Source organism: Chionomys nivalis, chromosome 1 (assembly GCF_950005125.1).
Source record: "Chionomys nivalis chromosome 1, mChiNiv1.1, whole genome shotgun sequence".
NCBI classification, from domain to species: domain Eukaryota; kingdom Metazoa; phylum Chordata; class Mammalia; order Rodentia; family Cricetidae; genus Chionomys; species Chionomys nivalis.
This window is the reverse complement of record NC_080086.1, coordinates 35,811,331-35,833,267: the sequence shown is the minus strand read 5'-3', so window position 1 is coordinate 35,833,267 and position 21,937 is coordinate 35,811,331. Positions and strand designations below refer to the sequence as shown.

The 21,937-nt window shown below is 45.3% G+C and overlaps 1 protein-coding gene across 4 annotated transcripts in view; it reads left to right on the top strand.

Moving 5' to 3' along the window:
• Positions 1 to 2,656: 2,656 nt before the first annotated feature.
• Positions 2,657 to 21,937, top strand: part of Atg7 (autophagy related 7) — a 243,376-nt gene continuing 224,095 nt past the window's right edge. For all 4 annotated transcript variants that reach the window (XM_057760141.1, XM_057760208.1, XM_057760268.1 and 1 more), the window contains exon 1: positions 2,657 to 2,710. The gene's annotated coding sequence lies outside the window, so the exon portion shown is untranslated. The remainder of the gene's footprint in view (positions 2,711 to 21,937) is intronic.

Genomic DNA, 21,937 nt, shown 5'->3' with positions numbered 1-21,937 from the left:
GCTTGGGAGAGAAAAGAAAAATGATAAAGTCCTTAAAAAAGAAAGAGAGTAGTAGTTGGGTGTGGTGGCACACACCTTTAACACTTGGGAAGCAGAGTCCTGAGATTTCTTAAGTTCAAGGTGTGGTGGTACACACCTTTAATCCCAACACTTGGGCGGCAGAGCAGGTGGATCTCTGTGAGTTCAAGGACAACCTGGCCTACAAAGTGAGTGCCAGGACAGCCAAAGATACACAGAGAAATCTAGTCTCCAAAAACCAAAAATTAAAAATAAAAGACTAGAGTTTAAAATAAAGCCACATAAAGATGAAAAATACACAGAGGCGGGGCGATGGTGGCGCACGCCTTTAATCCCAGCACTCGGGAGGCAGAGGCAGGCGGATCTCTGGGAGTTCGAGACCAGCCTGGTCTACAAGAGCTAGTTCCGGGACAGGCACCAAAGCTACAGAGAAACCCTGTCTCGAAAAACCAAAAAAAAAAAAAAAGAAAAGAAAAATACACAGAGAACCTGGATACCGTATGTCATTGTCTTCAAATGGTTTTATTGCTGAAGAAGGAACAACACCTGCTAAAACACATTGATCACAAATGCTGCTGGATTAATACAGCACATATTTTAAAGATCCTCTGACTTCTAAATTTAAAATATAGCCGGGCGGTGGTGGTGCACGCCTTTAATCCCAGCACTCGGGACGCAGAGGCAGGCAGATCTCTATGAGTTCGAGACCAGCCTGGTCTACAAGAGCTAGTTCCAGGACAGGCTCCAAAACCACAGAGAAACCCTGTCTCAAAAAACCAAAAAATAAAAATAAAAATAAAATAAATTTAAGATATGTTACTTAGGAGAAGAGGTTTTGTTTGTTTTTCCACAGGAAATGAGAGGATGTGGATTCATTCTTGGTTAAGAAAAAATTCAGGTTTGATTAAGGAAGACCCCCTGAGAAATCTCTGATCAGAGCGGATGGCTCAGATGTCTAAGTTTTACATCCAGAACAGCCTCAAGACTGCTGGCTGAAATGATCAAGCCTCACAGAATAAGCCAGTCAAGACTTGACCTCTTTTTTCTCATCTTATGTGTTCATTCCTCAGCAGAGAATATTGTTATCACACACAGGAACACACACCTGTCATCTTGTTCTCTGTCATGTTTGTGATAGGATTATAACTTGAGTGCAGAAATTGTTGAGTGTGTGGCATTTATAGTCATCTTCTGTCCTCAGACATTTGCTTAACTGTGGCTCAGTATGGTCTGCCATTCCAGTGAGTACCTGTGCCTGTTGTCTTGCCTCGATTCTCCTTCCTAAAGTTGTAGTTTTTAATATGTCAGAGTCTGCCTTTTCACTCTCAACCTGGCTCCAAGGATACTTTCTTTCCAGGAACCACTTTACATTTCTTTATTCTTGTTTGTAGAAGCTTTCCCCTTTATAGAAGTCACATAAAATGATTCCTTTTTGTAATTTTTCCATTTGAAAATAGGAAACTCTGAATTAAGGACTTGATAAATAATCCTCCCTCCTATGATCGGTGCCTCGAGGTACTCCAAAGGCACTGTGAGTCAGGAAAGGTGTCCCTAGTCTGTGATCTCAGCAATGGAGGTGGGGCATGGTGATGCTTGCCTTGAACTCTGATTATCATCCTGGTTTATAGAACCAATACATACCAAATGCACTCCTGTCTCTAAAGAAGTGCCTGAGTATATACAAGATTTCCCAGGGTAGAGGATTTCTTCACATTTATTATCTTGCCAAAAATTTTCTCCCATAGTTTTCCTGTATTATGCCTTTTTGGTTGTTTTTGTGTTTTGTCAAAAACAAAAGTGTTTTTCGAGAGAGAATTTCTTTTTGTAGCCCTGGCTGTGCTGGAAATTGCTTTGTATCTATCACAGGGCGACCTGGAACTCAGAGCTCCAGCTACCCCTGCCTCCCAAATAGTGAGATCAAAGACATAGTAGCATCTTAAAAAGTGATTTTATAGTCACTGAAGTTGCTGACTGCAGAGGGTTGATGGGTGTTTTCGATACTCTTTGGTTTCCAGAGTCAGACTTCCCGTATACAAATCAGATCCTTTTGTAAATTGCGGTTTCACAAGCTTTTAATCCCAATACCAGCGTGGGGGTGGGGGTGAAGCAGAGTCAGGTGGGTCTTTGTTAGTTCGAGATTAGACTGGTGTGTGTGTGTGTGTATACAAGTCCAAGACAATCACTGCTTTATTGTTTGATCTTTTCTTTTTTTGGTTTTTCGAGACAGTGTTTCTCTGTGGCTTTGGAGGCTGTCCTGGAACTAGCTCTGTAGACCAGGCTAGTCTCGAACTCACAGAGATTCGCCTGCCTCTGCCTCCCGAGTGCTGGGATTAAAGGCGTGCGCCACCATCGCCTGGCTTGATCTTTTCTTTAAGTAAAATTAAAAGCAAAATATAAAAACAAATCTGTTTCTACAAATGCACTCTAGAAGTCCCCTGGGAATTTGATAATAATGACAGTCATTTTGTCGTTTTCTGGAGTTACTAGCAGAAAATTGTAATCTTCCTTAAAAGCCAAAAGCATACAGGTTCCAGCTTTCAGGCGTTACGCCTCCATTAACGCGATGCTTGGGACCCTTGTTATTATCCATGTGCACATGCGCGCCACGCTTCCGCGTTTGTGTGGGCTGGGTTATGACGTCATTGTTCTGCGCTCCGCGGCCGGAGCTGTGGTTGCCGGAAGTTGAGCCGCGGTAAGTAAGTCTTGGTTGCGGAGCCGGCGCGGGGCTGGCGAGATTCGGTTAGGAAAGCTGAGGCATGTTTTGGGCTGTTCTGGAATATCTTTCACCTGTCTATACTCGATCCCCTCCTTCCACAGCAGGAAGTGTTCCGATCCCGGTGTCGGGAGACTCCTCGGGTCGCTCATTCTGTCGAGTCCTGCCTTTGCGGTGTGTGTGGACGGGCCCAAGAGTGAGCTTGTGCCTCTGGTCTGTGAAGGGCTTTGAACTTGTTACTTGTGTTGTGAGGAGAACACAGTTCTTTCTTCAAGGCTTCTCTAAGAAAGGTTTTGCATTCCCTGCAAGGGTCCCGAGGTTACAAACTAATACTTACAGGAATCAGCCTGATGAGGCACGTGTCAGAAAGTTTCAGAGCCCGGTACAGTCGCCTAGAGAGGTGACCCCAGCCTCAGGGAGGCTGAGGCAAGAGAATTGCTTTTAGGACCAGCCCAACAATCTGATACAGACCTTTTCGCAAACTGGGAAAGGGGCCTGTGGTGTATGTAGTTCAGTGCCAGAGCGTTTCCTCAGCATTCCAGGGCTCTGGGTTCAATTACCAGGACATTCCAAATTGAGACCGAATTTCACCTGTGTTTCCGTGTACAATGTTATTTTAGGTCTTTAATATTTCTAATTAAAGTGCGTTTATCGTGTGTGCTCGCATGAATGTAGTAGCAATAGAAGCCTCCAGAGACAAAATATATCAGATCCTGACAGAACTGGAGCTACAGGAAGCTGTGTCTCATATGGGTGCTAGAAACCAGACCCATCCAGGTCCTGCAAGAGCTGTACACACTCGTAACCACTAAGTCGAGATATCTTTTCTGTACAATTTTTTTTTTAAACTGAATGTCGTGTAGCCCATGTTGGTATTGAGCACTCACTCAGTGTAGCAGAGGTGGGCCTTTGAGTTTTGTGTATTTCTGCTTCCGTCTCCTTGGGTGCTGGGATTACAGGTGTGTACCACTATGCCTGGTTTATCTGGTGCTGGAAAACTGAACCTTGGGCTTCTTGCATGCTGGGCAGTACTATATCAACTTGTAGCTACCCTCACATTCCAACCACCTTATTCTTAAAGCCTGGTCACAAATGCCCTTTCCCTCTCCAGTGGGTTTTGTTGTTGTTTTGACTTTTGTCTTTTTATTATGATTATTTGTAACCCGTGTAACTGGTAAACAGACCCGTCTGTGTCTGTAGACTTGAGAGCTCTCTCTTGGGCTTCTCCTTTCCCTTGAGGCTGTATATTTTTGTCATAGGACCTCAACCCACTGGCCTCAGTTTGTGAAAGCTCATGACTTCCTGTTGCTTCCAGCTTGCCTCCCCCAGTTCTTACTCAGAAAGTCATGTGAGGAGCCGAGGACTGTAGCCAGCAGTTACAGCTCATTGCTGGGTCAGATCTTGGAGTCGCACACGCTCTTCATTGAGCCACGTTATCTTTGAAAACTGCTAGATTGTCTTCATTGTCCCTCGGTAGCTAAATGCATTCATTTGCCCATAGTGAGCTCTACTAATATACAGGGATTTTCATATCACTTATTAGTACATCCCAACATACCTTTCTGTGTGTCTGGTTTACTATACATGCTTAACAAATATGTATGAGTACACTTAATGAACGGCGTATTTGAATGCCCATTATACTCCAGGCTTTTCTCTAAGTCCTAAAGATGAAACAGGACCCCATAGTTCCACTTAGTGGTGATGGTGGTGGTGATTGTCAGTAAATTGTACACTTTAATGAGGTGGGAGTGTATTCCTTAATCTCAGCACTTGAGAAGCTAAGGCAGAGAAGGAGCAAGAGTTCAAGGTGCTGTGTGTGGTGGGCCATGGGCTTTTACTTTGAAAGTGCTAGAGTGGGAAGCAGGGCACTGACGAATATTAAGCAAGGAGGACGTGTGTTGACATCTGTAAGTTACTGAGGCAGCAACTGGGGACACCCGTGTGGGTTCTGTGGCGGTGATCCGGTAATGAGGACAGCAGCGCATGTGCAGTGTGGCAACGACGGCAGAGCTCTTTGCTTATGGTCTCTATTTATGCTGCCTTCTCTCAGGTTAGACTTGGTGTCTCTTGGCCTCAGTCTTCTCCCTTCTTTAGGGAAATAAGACCCACAAATATCTTCCTCTTCTTTCTCCTGTTTTTCCCTCCCTCCCAGTGTCTGATGGCTGTGTGGTCCTGGGCAAGTTAAGGAACAATTGGAATTTCCATGTTCCTGGGAGACTGGACAAGTCCTTTTTACCAGCTCTAGGTCCAGCTCTGGAATTTGGGATACTCCCTATCTTCTTTGCCCAGGCCACTGCACTTTGAACTGGCTTCTTCATGGCAGACGGGAACATGTGTGGAAAGGAAGTCTCTTCAGGCAATCCAACTGTGTAGGGGAGGGGTGCCGATTCCATGGTGTTTCCTAAAGCCCTGCTAGTGGCTTGGTAAACACATCATGTTCTTACTACAGGCATGCTCTTATGTCTCCAGCAAGGTCTGGATGCTGCCTGCATGGCTGTCAGAGGCTGTTGTCCATTTCCTGTGTCCTCCCCTCAGTCCTCTGCTGGCTGCCTTCCCTACCCCTTGCAGAGCTCACCATCTTACACCCATCAGCAGAGGCTCTTCTCCTTTTTCTGTTGCTCCTCATCCACTCTTGTTTGTTTGTTTCTTTTTGTTTTTTTTTTTACATCCTAACCAAAGTTTCCCCTCCTTCCTCTCCTCCCAGTCCCCCCCCACTTTGTGGAATATTAGTTGAAGATGTGTTACATTTGTTTATGCTGTGAAATATTTGTTTAATGATGCAAAGATGTGCTGCATTTTATGTTGTATTTGTTTAACTCTGAATATCGTCACTTTGCCTGTCTAAAACAGCTAATGATCTATCTAATAAAGAGCTGAACGGCCAATAGCTAGGCAGGAGAAAGATAGGCGGGGCTGCCAGGCAAAGAAGATAAATAGGAGGAGAAAAAGAGAAGAAGAGGGAGGAGGGCCAGCAAGGGAGTAAGAAGGAAAGACAGACATATAGAATAGAGAAAGGTAGCTGGGCAATGGTGGCGCACGCCTTTGATCCCAACACTCGGGAGGCAGAGGCCGGTGGATCTCTGTGACTTCTTCAAGGCTAGCCTGGTTTAGAAGAGCTAGTTCCAGGATAGGCTCCAAAGCTACAGAGAAACCTTGTCTCAAAAAACCAACAACAACAACAAAAAAGAATAGAGAAAGGTAAAAGCCCAGAGGCAAAAGGTAAACAGGATAATTTTAGAAAAGTTGGCTAGCCAGGCTATGGTGACACACACCTTTAATCCCAGCAGAAGAAGAGGTAGGCGGATCTCCATGAGTTCAAGGCTAACCTGGTCTATTAGAGCTAGTTCCAGGACAGGCTCCAAAGCTATACTGAGAAACCCTGTCTCAAAAAACCAAAAAAAAAAAAAAAAAAAAAAAAAAAGAAAAGATAAGAAAAACTGCCTAGAAACAGGCCAAGCTAAGGCCAAGCATTTATAAGTAAGAATAACACTTTGTGTATTTATTTGGGAGCTGAGTGGCCATCCCCCAAAATGTAAAAAGAGAAAAACAAACAAACAAAAAACCAAACACCCCATCCACTTCTCTCCCGTTTCTCTTCAGAAAATGGCAGGCCTCCCATGGATATCCACCAGCCATGGTATATCAAGTTACAGTGAGTCTAGGCACCTCCTCCTCTTTAAGGCTGAATGGGGCAGTCCAGTTCAGTAGCTTCTCATCCACTCCTCTACAGTGAGACTAGGCACCTCCTTCTCGTCCTCTATTAAGGCTGGAGGAGGCAATCCTGCAGCTCCTCAGCCACTCTTCTTCGGCCATCACTTTGCATTATATTCTAATTTAGGGAAAGACAATGTGTTGGCAGGGACCTTGTGGCTGAGGCTAGTTTGTAATACTAAGTAGGCTGAGAGGCCACGTCTGGCTACATAGTGCGGCTCTGTTTGAAAGGGAGGAAGGGATGACACACAAGAGGAAGGGACGCTCAGGAACGGCTTGGAGAACTCACACCCTAAGAGGCTGATAAGTCCGCCTGTGAAATCCCATCTTCTTTCCCTGGAACCTGCTTTCATTGTTCGTTTTCTTTGCTGTTCTACTAACGATTCTTACCTTGGTAGCCTCAGTTTTTCTCTTTTCTCTATTAACTGTTGTCCGCCTTTCCAGCCAGTGTTGGTGAGAGCAATGTCATCCTGCTTCCTCCCGCCCTCACTGTTTGCATTGCTGCCAGCGCCCAGCATCCACCACACTGCTATCTCCAAGCAGCTGTCCAAAATGCGCAGCTTTCCCACTTCATCTCCGAACTGGTTGACATGCGTGTCTTGCTGGTGTTGCCCTGTCCTTCCCAGCCTGGGCGTTTCCCTCTTGATTACATCCTTGGGCTCTTTTCCCTCTTTTGCTCTGAAAATACCAGTTTTCTCCAGGGCTATACTCACAATTCTATGACCTTACCCACAATTTCATGCTAACAGACCTGTGTCCCCTGCTCTGTGTCATGGGACCCTCCTGTTATCAATCCTGTCATTCTTTCTGCATTCTTTACTGTGTAGCCATCTTCTTGTCTTCCAGAAGAATGTCAGAGTCTTCTTGGATTACTTCCTTCATAGGATCTCCTCTCCCAGGTCTGGCAACTATCAGATTTCCTAAGTGGTGTCTCCTGACACCATTGTACTGCTGTCCTCCTCCCTACCTTTTTCTGTGCCTCCTTGCCTTACCTAGATTCCTGCCCTGCCTCCCCCGCTTGGGCCAGTTCAGCAGTCTACCCGTGCTACTGCATGATCCCTTCGTAGAGTGCAGAGCTCTGCTGGAATGCAGGTCTTTTTCTTGTCTACTCTGGTGATTAGAAGGTTTCCAGTTGCTCCATCCTTGCACCTCTCCATCATGGTGGGCAGGCTCATTCCTGTTTGCCTAAACATACGCAGCTGCCCATTCGTTCCTAGATCTGGTTATCAGCAAGCCTGGGCTGTGTACGTGTGAGTGGCTGGGGGTTGAGGCATGCGCTGGAAAGCAGTGATGGGAACATGGAAACCAGCACAGCTCTGTTTGGACTTTCCTTCCAGGAAAGATAGATAATCATAATGTGTAAAATAATGGACATGGTGGTACACTGGCCCTGGAACCTGGGCACTCACGAGGCCAAGGTGGGAGGAATTTGAAGAGCTACATAGTGAGACTCTATCTAACATAATAATAATAATAATAATAATAATAATAATAATAATAATAATAATAATAAATAATATAGCTGACTAGTAAACGTGAGGTACAGACTGCTTTTGGAAGGTGTAGTGTCAAAGACTGGACTCAAGCTGAAGGCCTTCTGTAGAAAGAATGGCAGGGTTGAGATGTAAAGAGAGAGAAAAATAACTGGCTGGGGTGTAGGACAAGAATATTCCTTACTGTGCAGAAGCCATTGGATAATCCTGGAATTGATGTGGAAGCAAAACAGCTTCCTCTCCTTTTTTCTTTTTTGATTTTGAGATGGGGTCTTACTCTAGTGTAGGCTGGCCTCACACTCAACACCCTCTTACTTCACTGACCCCAAGACTGGGATTGCAGAGATGTGTGCTGAAGTCCCCTGCCTACCTTTCTCCCTTTGGCATACTGTAGTGTGTGTGTGTGTGTGTGTACTAAGTCCAGAGGTAGACAGTGGGTGTCCTGCCACTCTTTACCGTATTTATTTGCAGCAGGGGCTCTCACTGAACCTGGACCTAGGTTGGTGGCCAGCAAGCTCCAGTGCCTCCACGGCATTCAGGTTACAGGCACACATGGCTCTTCCTGGTTCTTTACATGGGAGGTGGGGATTTGAACTCAGGTCTTCATGCTTGCTCATCCACTCTGCCCCAGTTATCTTCCTGATCCAGTACTTGGTGCGACCGCTGCCATCTGCCTCCATTTCTCAACATTTAGAAGTATTATGTTGGGCTGTTTTATTTTGCTTTGCTTTGTAACCACAGGATATCACTTTCTTTTTTCTTTTAATTAAGAAGGAACTAGCCAAGTTCAATATTTTGTAGTGTGAGACTCAAAAGAAAAAAATCGTTCCTCTCAGCCTTCCCTAGGTCCCTGTTGAGAGTACTCTTCTGGTTTGCAAAGCCTTGGCTGAAGGAATACCTGGGAAACAATCTAACCTAGTATTTGCAGTTTAGACATCCCTCCTCCTTCCTCCTGTGCAGACCTTTGTCACAGTTGTGCTGCTGTTTCCAGCATACATTGCGTAACACAGCTAACTTCAATGCTGTCTGCTACCAAACCCTGAAACATTGCATGCATGGTGGGTGAGGGCAAGAGAGTGGGTAAATGTTTGCTGGAAAATAGGAAACCTGTACATCTTTAACACGTTTTAATGGTGTTAACTCATCACTCCCATGTTGGGGACTGTACTTGTTAAGCAAGGGCTCTATGACCGAATTAGATGCCCAGCCCCTTTGCTGTCTGTGTTGTGTGTCTCTCACACAGCTACTATGTGCATTTTCTGATTGAATAATGCTGCAGTCAGTAGCATCTCATGTAGAAAAGTCTCACAAGTTGAAAGACTTAGATGGGAAGTGGCAGAGGTGGGATTTGAACTCTAGTCTTTGGCTTGTGAAACTGTATCCTGCTCCCTCTCATTCATCCTACAATGTACCAGACTACACTGTGTTCTTGCCGCTGGGTTTCAGATCCTCTTAAGAAAACTTTTCTCCCCTGGTGCTGTAGACTGAACCAAGTGCCTCAAACAGGTTGAGTAGGTGCCCAACTACTGAGTTACATCACCAGCCCTGAAACGTCTTTACATTATACATTTTTATTATTTAAAACAATTTTTGAATTTGAATATATTTTGATCATATTTTTCTCCCCCAAGTCCTTCCAGATCCTCTTCCTATCCCTACTCATCCAACTTTAAGTTCTTTAAAAAAAAAAATACAAAACCAAAGCCCCCAAACCAAAAACACAAAATGAAACAACATCCAAATAGAAACAAACAAATAAACAAACAAACCCACCAAACTGTAGCCAAATGAAGCACACAAAAAACTACTGTGAAGTCAACTACTCCTGAATATGAGCCTGCCTGGAATGGCTGGTAGACCTAAGGGTCACTGAATTGGAGAAGACTGACTTTCTCTCTTCCAGAAGGTATAAATGACAGTGGCATTGTTAACCTTTACCCTCATGACTAGGTTTTCGTGTATTCATTCATTCACTTAAAAAAATTATAAAAAAATATAGTAAGGCCGGGCGGTGGTGGCGCACGCCTTTAATCCCAGCACTCGGGAGGCAGAGGCAGGCGGATCTCTGTGAGTTCGAGGCCAGCCTGGTCTACAAAGGGAGTTCCAGGACAGGCTCCAAAGCTACAGAGAAACCCTGTCTCGAAAAACCAAAAAAAAAAAAAAAAAAAAAAGTAAGATAAAAGTTGGAACCAACAAAAGAAAAAGAGCCCAAGAGAAGGCACAAGAATCAAGACCCACCAGTTCACACACTCAGGAATGCCATAAAACACTAAGCTGAAAGCCATATATATGCTAAGGACCTGGTGCAGACCCGTGCAGCCCCTGTGTATGCTGCTTGAGTCTCTGTGAGTTCCAATGAACTTTGCTCATGTTGATTTAGAGTGTGTGTTGGTTAGGGTTTCAGTTGCTGTGAAGAGACACCATGACCGAGACAACTCTTTTTGTGTAGTGTGTGTGTTGGGAGGGAGGGGTTCAAGACAGTTTCTGTGTGTAACAGTCTTGACTGTTCTGGAACTCACTTTGTAGACGAGTCTGGCCTCAAACTGTAAAGATCTGCCTGCCTCTGCCTCCCAAGTGTTGGGATTAAAGGCGTGTCCACTATGCCTGGCAACCACAACAATTCTTATAAAGGAAAATATTTATTTGGATTGCTTACAGTTCAGAGGTTCAGTCCATTATCATCGTGTCAGCATGCAGGCAGACATGGTACTGGAGAGGTAATGTAGGTAACAAGAAGTGAACTGTCTCACTGGGGGGTGTGGCTTGCATACATGAGACCTCAAAGCCTATCTCTCCACAGTGACACACTTTCTCCAACGAGACCATACCTACTCCTACAGGGCCACACCTCCTAATAGTGCCACTCCCTTTGAGGGCCATTTTCTTTGAAACGATCCCAGAGGGCTTTGTTTTCTTGGTGTCTTCTATGCTCTCTGGCTCTTAGACTTTTGCGTGGGGTCCCCTAAGCTCTGAAGGGAGGTATTTAGGGCTGTGTGTTCCAAGGTCTCTCATGCTCTGTGTACGGCTGGCTGTGGGTCTCTGTATTTGTTCCCATCTGCGGCAGGAGGAAGTTTCCCTGATGATGGCTGGGCAAGGCACTGGTCTATAAGTATAGCAGGATGTCATTACGAGTTATTTTGTCACTATGGTATGTTTGTTTTTCGTTTTTTAGACCGGGATTATTTGGTTTTACCCGGGGTCCCCAGGCTATCTAGTGTCTGGTTCTTGGTTACTCACACAGTGTCAGGTATGGGTTCCATCTCATATAGTGGGCCTAAATCAAATCACTTACTGGCTATTCCCACAAGTTTTGTGCCAACACTGCCCTAACATATCTTGCATGCAGTACACCATTGTAGTTCACAGGGTTTGTGCCAGCCTGAGACTTTAAAAAGGAATTTCTCTATAAGTGTGTGTGTGTGTGTGTGAGAGAGAGAGAAGAGACAAGAAGGAGAGAAGCAAGGGAGTCAAGAGAGGAGCAAGAGGCAAGAGAGAGAGTGGTGCCTGGTGGGCACTTTTAAGGGTGCATGTGTCACGTAGCAGAAGGTGGAAAGGCACCTGGGAACAGGTGATGGCATAACTGCTTTGGTGGCAGAGGCAGGCAACCTCAGATGTCAGCCCTCACCTTCCACCTAGTTTGAGACAGGCAGGGTTGGTTTTCCACTGTGAGCATCATGCTAGCTGGTGGGGGAGCATCTGGGAATTCTCCTGTCTCCACTTTCCTATCTCCCTGCTGGAGCTCTGGGCCCTGGGAACTCCTTTCTTTCCTCCTTTTCTGTGAGGGGTCTCAGCAGGAACTAGCTGCTCCATTCCCAAACAACCTGTGCTGTGGTTGGTGAGCTCCTTTGAGGGGGGAAACTCCAAGTGGGCACATCTTAGGCAGAGTTGGGGGATCCATGTTTGTGGATCACTATGGCCAGTACAAAGAGGGATTGGAAAATGGATTACAGCTACGCCTCTGAGTAAGTCCTGGACGCCAAGCCCTGGAATAGACATTCCCATCTTCCTTCATCCTGGCATCTTCGGTTGTGAACACTGTCCATGCATTACAAAATGGGAAGTCTAGGTGAGCTTTGAAATCTAGAGTGAACTTGGAGGCTGGCTTCTAGGAACTTCAGACCCAATTTCCAAGTGTGCATCCTGCCAACTCTGCATCTGGTGTTTTCTCTTTGAACCATTAATAAACACTTTCTGCTCTCTCAAAGCAAGCAAACAAAAAGCCTGAGACACAGAGAAATGACAATAAGGCCATCTGGGGGATGGGTAGGCTGGTGTGCTTTTCTGCTCCCCTCTCCAGGTCCACTTTCCCTGAAGAGAGCTTTTTGTTTTTCTCTGACTGATAATTTTCTACCAGTGTGTCTCTTTCATTTCTAACAATCCTACACTGGCCTGCAATTTGTGTGTGCAATCCAATTAGGCCCGTGCTGAGAGACAGCTGCTGGGCGGCCTCACCACACCCCAGCCAACACATCTTCTTTTCCTGACCACCAAAGCCCAAGTACCTCCTTCCGCGTGTTTGGTAACAAAAGGCCAGAATAGCATTGTAAAAAGTGCTAGTTCATGGAGGACAAAGCTTATTTAAAGCGGGCTCCTTCTGTATTAGAAGGAAGTCAGCATCTGCTAACCCATGTGGGCCTCTGAAGCTCTTGGTAGACTTGGCTCTCTCTCTCTCTCTCTCTCTCTCTCTCTCTCTCTCTCTCTCTGTGTGTGTGTGTGCGTGTGCGTGTGTGTGCTTTTGGAGACATGGATTCTCTGTGTAGTCCTGGAATTCACTCAAGATGAGGCTGTCCTTGAACTCAGAGCATCCATCTGCCTCTTAAAGTACTGGGGTTAAAGGAGTGCACCACCACCTCACTGCCTCGTGGCTTGGTCTTAACATAGGATTAACATAGAAGATTTTCTTCCCCATTTTTATTCAGATTTAGCCCACACATGTACTGATCATGACTGTGTTTTTTACAAAGGTACATGCAACCCAGGTCATGCTCTAGAATCTTCTGGCTCCCTGGAAGGCTTCCTTATGCCCTTTCTCCGTCATCTACTTGCCCCTACCCTGGAGTTGGCTTAAACCTAAAACATCTTGTTGATGGGGTTTTCTGCTATAGAACAAAGCTGTGTGTCTAAGTATTAAAATGGGTCTTCTTAGTGTTATCTTCTGCAAAAGCACTACCAGAAGACTCTGTTCATCCCTTTCTTAGAAACTCCATTCGTGTTCCCCCCACCCTACCCACCGTGTGTGTGTGTGCGCGCGCGCATTCAGTGTCCCAAACAGAACTAGCATTTCAGTACACTCAACTTTCCATTCTGGTTTTATCCGACCTGAGCCATGGTTCCCACCATGCCCAGTGTGTCTTCTGACTCCCTCAGTTTGCAGCAGAGCCTCAGTCGGAATTCTGACACTGACACCTTGGACAGTTGTCACCGAGTCCTGGTCATCCATTCTGCAGAATGTTTTTTCAGTTTGGGTTTATTTGCTGTTTATACCTAGGGTAGCAATGTTCTCATGCATTTGACATGACAGCACAAAATGCCTGTCTTCTGGCCTTAACTTTGACATCATCAACAGCTTTGTGTGTGTGTGTGTGTGAGCTCTGAGTGTACCAAGTGCAGACCATACCACTGGGCCATACCCCAGCACAAGGTGGTGTCTTAATGACCAGGTTTTATCGCTATGGTCACTTTCTTCCTTCTCATTCGCTGGTATTTTGTAGAGAGCTGTGCTGAAACTAGAGGGAGACCCTGCACGTCCCTCTATAGGAGCACTTTCAGAAGGACTTCCTTTTTTCTGCTTGTGTGTAGTAAGGAGCGCCTGCTTCTGAACTCTGAGGTCCTAGTCTTCAAGGAAGGACAGTAGGTCATAGACCTTTGTGTCAGTCTGTAGGTTCCCGGGTGTTCCTTAGGCTTGCCGCACTGCCCATTTTAATAAGCTTTCAGGACCATAGTCTGTCGTTCCAGACATAGAGGCTCTGACTCTTGTGCTCTTGAGATTCCTTCTGGGAATCTAGGATTGATCCCAATAACATGTTTTTTACATTATTATTTATCTGTGCGCACATGCACGCACACATATGCACGTGCGCCTGTGTGTGCGTGCATATGCACGTCATGGCACTCGTGGAGGTTAGAGAACAATTGCAGAAGTTGGTTCTCTCCTCTGACCATGTGGTCTTAGGGATTCCGCTAAGGTTTGGTGGCAAGTGTTTATCCACTGACACTGAGAGCCATTTTACAAAGGACTACCAGTGAGGGTTGGGGGCCATCATGAACTGTGGGAATTTACAGTTGAGTGGATGGAGGCGGATGGGTAAGCAAAGAGGTAGACATGGCACCAGATGCAGAGAGCTAGCTTGGAGACAGCAGTCCGGCCTGTCGCTGCTGAGCCAAAAGCAGAAGAGGGCAGACAGTGTGAGGAATGTTGGGAAGGTTTTCAAGCACAGGGAAGCCCCAAGCTAGCTTCAGGATGCTAAGCGGTCATGACACTCTGGGCTGAGCATTTCCAGGTTTTTGGTCTCTTATTCAAGAATAAAATAAACCCCATAGAGATGGCAAGAAGACACTATTCAAATTAAAGTGATAGAAACAGGTTAGAGTATTCTGCAAGAGAGCATCAAGCCACATGAAGGAAGATACTCAAGGGCCCCAAGTTACTGCCTGGGCTCTCTGTATGGGCTCTAAAGAAGGGGCTGTTGCTAAGGGGCTTCAGATTTTGGATGGTTCCCTGTATTGATAGATCATATAATACTTTTTCTGCTGCGCATGTCACTTCCCTGTATCTGATTCTAGTTATGTGCACTTCCAGTCTGCATAGGTATAAGATGGTGGATAGGAGGTTGTCCCTAAAAATTCACCTGAGGATGCAGTTTTGCTTTATTGTACTAAAACTGGGTCTTATGCCTGGACACAGACAGTGGGATTAACTGGAATCTGTCTGCATTTGACCATTGTCAAAGGAAGGAGAAACCCATTCAATTGTTGGGAGAGGAGTAGTGTGTGTGAGTAGGCCAATATAGGTGGGGGTCCTAGGTTGCTACCAGGTTGCCAGGTACATTGTTCAGAGAGGTTTATATATGTGTGCATAGTATAGGCAGGTAAATGTCTCAGGCTCCTAGGTGCATAGTTAGAAGAGGCAGGTGTGTATAGCTTATACTAGGTGGAGTCCCAGTTTGCTAAACTATTCCCTGTGCTTCCTTGTCTCAGTAGCTAAGTGTTGGGGAGCAGAAGGAGCAGGCCTCTGTTGGGGAGAGCTTCCATGCAGCAGCTGAAAGCGGGCATTAGGGAGCAGTAGGCAGCTTGCCTTTCTTGAACATCAAGTTTGAGCTTCAGGGAGGCAGAGTCGTGAGCTGAGAGTACGGGAGTTGACAGACGGTGGCAGGGACCAGGAGAAAGTGTGAAGGAAATCCCCAAGATGTGGACGTGTGGCAGTGAGGTATGGTGCCGTGCTTCTGAGAACCTGGAACCCTGTAGATTCAGTCTTTATAAGGTAGTACCAAGTCCCAATAACTTTTAAATGTGCTTCCTCTAGTGCTGAGAACTGGGTGAGTGTTCTTCATAAACTGTATTTATCTGATCATAAAGATATGTTTACGGGGAGCTGGGCTTGGTGACACATGCCTGTACTCCCAGCACTCAGAAGATTAAGGCGGGGTTGTGAGTTCAGAGCACTGCTTGGTCTTCATAGAAAGATGACAGCCAGCCTTTGCTATGTACTGAACACTGTCACACTCTTCTCTGTATGCCCAGTATTACAAGGTCACATCCTGGACCAACTGACTGTGGCCTTCTGTGGAGGCCCAACAATAAGTTTCCTTCCACTTTGTCTGAAGGTCAGAGTTTTAGCTTGTTCAAAGTTGTTTTTGTTTGTTTGTATAGCTCTATTCTGGTTGAAATTTCAGTCTCTCTAATGCATAAAAACAAAATAAACAAGATTTTTTAACTTTTTTCTAATTGTGTGGTGTGTGTATATGTGGTTGCAGGAGGACACCGGGTTTCCTGCTCTCTCACTCTTCCTTCTCTCCTTGCCATAGGGTCTCCATTTAACATGGACTTCACGGTTTTGCTGACTGGCCTGCCATGGGCTTCTAGCGTCTACCTGTCTGCCACCTAGAGCTGGGTGACAGCTGTGTGTGACCACACTCAGGTTTTTAGGTGGAATCTGGAGGTCCCAACTCAGCAAGTGTTCCCACCACTGAGCCCTTTCTCCAACCCCTGGTTTTGACATTTTTAAAGGGATTGTAGCAAGGGAGAATAATATATGACAGAAACTATTTGTGGTTTGCATTTTCTAGAATATTTACTTCCTAGCTGCTTTCAGGAACAGCTTTCGGGCCCCCTGTGTGGCTGGTGCAGCATCCTCTGAGCAACATCACTTGACAAATGATCCTCAAAGTGACACTCGGATGCTTCCACTAGTGGGAGGCATGAGCAGCCCATTTCCTGTTTGGACTGCTCAGGCAACATTAGTCATTTTGGGTTGCTTTTGGAAATTGTCTTACAGTGTGTCTTCTGAGCACTGGCCTTGAGTGATGTCTTACAGTGTCTCATCTGCGTATGGACCTTGAGTGGTGTCTTACAGTGTGTCTTCTGTGCTCTGGCCTTGAGTGATGTCTTACAGTGTGTCATCTGCACATGGACCTTGAGTTGATGTCTTACAGTGTGTCTTCTGTGCTCTGGCTTTGAGTGATGTCTTACAGTGTGTCATCTGCGCATGGGCCTTGAGTTGATGTCTTACAGTGTGTCTTCTGTGCTCTGGCTTTGAGTGAAAACAAGAGCACATATTTCATGTCAACATTTGTCAAGCATCTTCTGTACTCCAGACACTGCTCAGCTGAGAAGAGGTGGATGAGACAACCTTCTCTTTTTAATGCTAAAGAAGTATTTTTTAGATTTATTCTCCTAACATTTAAAAATTAAAACATGGCAGATAAAAGATTCAGTTTTTAGTGCTGGAGAGATGGTTCAGGGGTTACAAGCTCTGGCTGCTCTTGCAAAGGACCTGGGTTTGGTATTTAACCCCCACATGGTGGCTCACGACTGTCTGTAACTCCAGGGCTTCTCTCTTCTGGCCTCCCTGGACACCTGAATACTCATAATAAAAACACACAGACTCACATGCATAGAAATAAATATTTTAAAAATCCTAAAGATTCAGTTTTAAGCAATTTTCAGTCTTTAAAATCAACAGTCTTTAAAATCTGTTTTTGTACCAGGTGGTGGTGATGATGCATGCCCTTGATCCCAGCACTTATGGGGCAGAGGCAGGTGGTTCTCTTGAGTTTGAGGCCAGCCTGGTCTATAGAATGAGTTCCAGGACAGCCAAGGCTACATAGTATGACCCCATTGATAGGAATTTTGCCTAACGCGAGCTCTTGCCAACGCAAAAATCCCAATCAAGTCAAATCACAAGGCAAATTAAGAAATATCCCCTGAGAGAACCGGAAGGCTGCAAATATGACCACCAGGAGGAAGGAAGACAACCTGTTTCTCCTTTGGGAAGCTATCTTCAATACCCTGTGGCATGCTGGGATTTGTAGTCCAGACCAATACAACTCTCAGGCCTGGGGGCTGGAGGCTACTCTTCCTACCCATCTCCAAAACCAAAAAGAAAAAAAAAAAAAAAATCTAGTTTTGGATTTTTGTTTTCTTTCTTTCTTTTTTTCTTTCTTTCTCTCTTTTTTTAAAGGATTTTGCAACATCTTTTTAGTGTATTAGTCAGGGTTCTAGAGAGAAACAGAACTGATAGAATGAATGTATCATTTATATGAGATTTAATAGAGTGACTTCTAGGCTCTGGTCCAGCTAGTCCAATGGCTGTCTACCAACAGAAAGTCTAAAACTCCAGTAGTTCTGTTCAGGAGACTGGATGTCTCAGCTGGTCTGCAGTGTACTCTGGAATCCCAAAGAAATAGACTCTAATGCCAGTGAAGGAATGGACCTGCCAGTGAGAGCAAGGGAAAGCAGGCAATGAGCAAAAGCTGCCTTCTTCCACATTCTTTACTTAGTCCTCCAGCGGAAGGTGTGGCCCAGATTAAAGGTGGATCTTCCCATTTCAAAGACCTGGATTAAAGGGAGAATACCCATTTCAGTGATTAATTAAGAAAAACCCATCACAGATGTTCCCAGCTGCTTAGGTCTAGTTAATTCCAGCTGCAGTCAGTCATCACAGATAGTCTCCAGCCTTTACAAAGGGTACAGAATTCTTCCATCTGACACAGTCTTCTCTTTTTCCCTCCTATCAGTGGGAACGCAGGGTGGCGAGGTGCTGGTGTAGTCAGCTGGGATGGCGCTGATGACCGTGGTGGGTAACTCCTGGCACAGGCAAAGCCTACCCCATCCATGACCATGTTACATGGTGTTAGGTTCCTCAGAGGTCTAGCTTGTCCTAATGCTAACAGCAAATTCCTCCTCCTGTGTTACTGCCGTGGCTGCATTCTCCTGCCACACAGTGAAGCCCAGTCACATCCCTAAAGAAAACAGGGTCTTGTAGTTGGCTCAGAATTTCTCAAAAGCCAAATGAGCCAGAGAGTGATTGAAGCCTGTGTCTTTTAATGCTTTCAGCACAATGGTTATTGCCTTCAATTTTTTTATTTTTATTTTTTTCTAGAACCCTCTCAACAGCTTTATTTGGGTATAACTGACATTACAAATGATCTCTTGCATTCTAAGTACCTGCTCATGTTCCCAGTGCCTGAAGTATAGAATGGTTTCCTTTTTTATCTCTGGAATCCTCTGACCCCAGTAGAATTCCCTCTCAGTGCTCTCAGCAATGACCGTTGGGAAAATCAGTTGAGCCTGACGTCAGGAGGAAGTTGTGGACAGCTAATTCCTTGGAGGATTCCTACGAGGTTGCTTTGTACTGCTGTCTGCCCCTGGGCTAGCCTTCTCTTATAGTAGGTGTTGACTCTGGCCCTGGCAGTTAACATCTCAGTGCCTCATTTACTGGTCTCTAAAGGAAACAATGTAACTGATACTGGGTTGTCATGGAAAGGGTGTGTACAATGTTGAGTGTAGTTCTTGGTGCTTGACAGAATGAGCGTCCAGGGAAAACACTGTCCACTGGCCATCATGAATTTTTTTTTTTTTTTTTTTGGTTTTTTTTTTTTTTTTCCTTTTTTTTTTTTCGAGACAGGGTTTCTCTGTGGTTTTTGGAGCCTGTCCTGGAACTAGCTCTTGTAGACCAGGCTGGTCTCGAACTCACAGAGATCCACCTGCCTCTGCCTCCCGAGTGCTGGGATTAAAGGCGTGCGCCACCACCGCCCGGCTCATCATGAATTTTTGTAAAGGGAACTGGGGAGATAGTTTAGTTATCAAAGGTCAGTCATAAGGACCCAAGTTTGCTCCTTAGAACCCATGTGAAAATTCTGGGCATAGGCTAGCAAGGTGACTCAGCAGTGTGAAGGCGCTTGCTACCAAGCATGATGACCTCAGTGCAATCCCAGAACCTACAAGGTGGAAGGAAAGAACAGATTCCTCAAAATTGCCCTGACTTCCTCATGTATGGCGTGGCATGCTTGCACACCCTTATTAAATAACTCTTATTAATAATTTAAAAGTAGATGCTTGGCACAGTGGCAAGCGTTTGTAGTCGAAGTGCTGGAGTTCCAGTCATTCTAGCCTCTGAGCTCCAGGGCAGTGAGGTGGGTGTTGTTCCTGAAGATGGCCCCTGGGTTGTCCTCTCATCTCTATGCACACATACACCAGCACACGCGTGCCCACACACCTTTTAAAAGGCATCCCATGCTGTAATGGAAAGCTCTTACCTGTGGGACCAGGAGCCACTGCATCCCAATAACTGTGGGTGTTAATGAGAGCTGTAATGAGAAGGGATTTTCCCAGCAAGATTTTCTAAGAATACCACAAAGGCCTCTGGTCAGGAAACAGCAGCCATGCCAGCATCTCCAGAGTAGGGCCAGGTATCCTCCTACATCACCTGGCTACTGGCCAGACTTGTCGGCCCCTGGCCACCAACCTTGGTCTTTGTCCCCTGCATAAGAACACATGGGACGCAGGCAACTCAATTGTTAAAGTTTATTATTATTATTTTACCTTTATCTGTGTTTGTATATGAGTATAGTGCCCTCTGGGCCTCAGATCTCCTTGAGCTGGAGTTACAGGCATTTGTGAGCTGCCATGTGGGTGCTGGGAATTCCAGTCCTTGGAAGAATAATCCATGCCCTTAACCACTGAGCCATCTCTTCAGCCTCATGCACCTCCTTTTCCTGAAGCTTGCAGAGAACCTGTAATCCCAGCACTGTTGAGGCTCAGACAAGAGAACTGAAAGTCCATAGGCATCCTGGGCTACATAATGAGACCCTGGGTGAGCCTTTGCCTGATGCACGGCGTTGGCCTTTGTGATCAGTGAAACTCACCAGTTCTATGGGGGAGGGATTATTCATCCCCACCTCCTGTCTTCTGCTGTTTTTTCTCGGTTTTCCCAAGCCCTGTTGAGAGTGTTCCATCCATGCATACTGGGCTCTGGTGCCCAAGTGTACTTTTAAGGGGGCAGAACATACTGAGCCTGTGGAAAGCAGCTGCCCCCGGGGCATCCATCAGCAAAGTAACCTAGCCCAAGCCTTGAGGACACAGACAGCTCCTCTCCTGTAGTGACTCTGAGTTCACGGCTGCTCCCAGTTTTCTATTAAATTGCATTTTAGAGAGTCGTAGGCATTATCATCAGTGTACAGAAGATTCCCTGCGGTGTCCTTTGTCCTTGCTCTTTAAGGTCCTGTAACTCACAGGATCCTCCTGCCTCCTTTCCTGCCCCCCCACCATGCTAGAATTAAAGGCACACACCACCACATCCATTTCTTTTTTGATTTGTAACCATTAATGGATGTTTATTGTACATATTAATGGTTTACTGTACCTCCTCAATACATACAGATGCCGTGCTTTGATAACCATTTTCCCTTATGATGCTCACTTACCCTCCCCTCCCCCATCCCTTCCACCTCTTATCTTTCCTTCCTTAATAGTCTTTTTTCTTTGTTTAGTTCTGGCGTTTGCAGCTTAGAGGAAACACATGCTAATTTGTCTTTCTCTCCTTTAGCATGATGACTTTTAGCAAGCGGTCTGATTTCATTTTTCTCTACACTCCATTATCTATACCGTTTGTCTTTAGCTGTTCTTCTGCTGAAGAGCCACTAGGCTGATTCCAAAGACTGATTGATGTGTACAGCGTTGTGATAAGTGTGGACATCTGATATTTCCTGTATATAAAGTCTTAGAACCCTTTGGTGTATGCCCAAGGAACAGTATAGCTCAGTTATTTGCTAGCTACTATTTTAGTTTTTTGAGGAATCCTGTTTTCCATAATGGCTGAACTACTTTTATTTCTACCAACAGCGCATATTGGGTTCCTTTTCCCTAAGTCCTTGCCAGCTTGTGTTGTTGCTATATGTTTTTTGATTGTCATCTATTCTGACAAGAGATAGAATATCAATGTATTCGAATTTCACTAATGGCAAAAGATGTTGAACATATGTTTTTATATGTTTATTGACTGTCATACTCTGTTGAGAACTGTCTGTTCAGTTTGTTTGCCCATTTGATGGTTGAATAACTTGTTGGTTTTTACTGAAGTTGTCACATATTGTGGTTAATGAAGCCTCTGTCAGATGCAAGACCTGCAGAGTTCTCCTCTCCTGTAGGCTCCGCTACAGTGTGGTTGCTCTTTAATTTGATGTAGCCCCATATGTCAGCTCCCAAGGATCAAAACTGAATCATCATCTCAGTTAATGCAGAAAACGGCATTTATAAAATTCAGTATATTCTCTCAATTGAAAACTCAAGAAAGCAGACAGAGAGCAATTGCAGCTCAGAGTGGAAAAGGCAGGATAGAACAAACCTGGGACTTCTGTCAGACTGAGGAGCGGGAACTGGCCGCAGTGCCTCAGAGGGCAGAAAGGATGAGGTGTCTGTATGCCTCATTCAGTACTTGAAAGTTTAGCTAGAATATCCAGGAGGAGAAAGAAAGGGAGGGAGGGAGGGAAGGAGGGAGGGA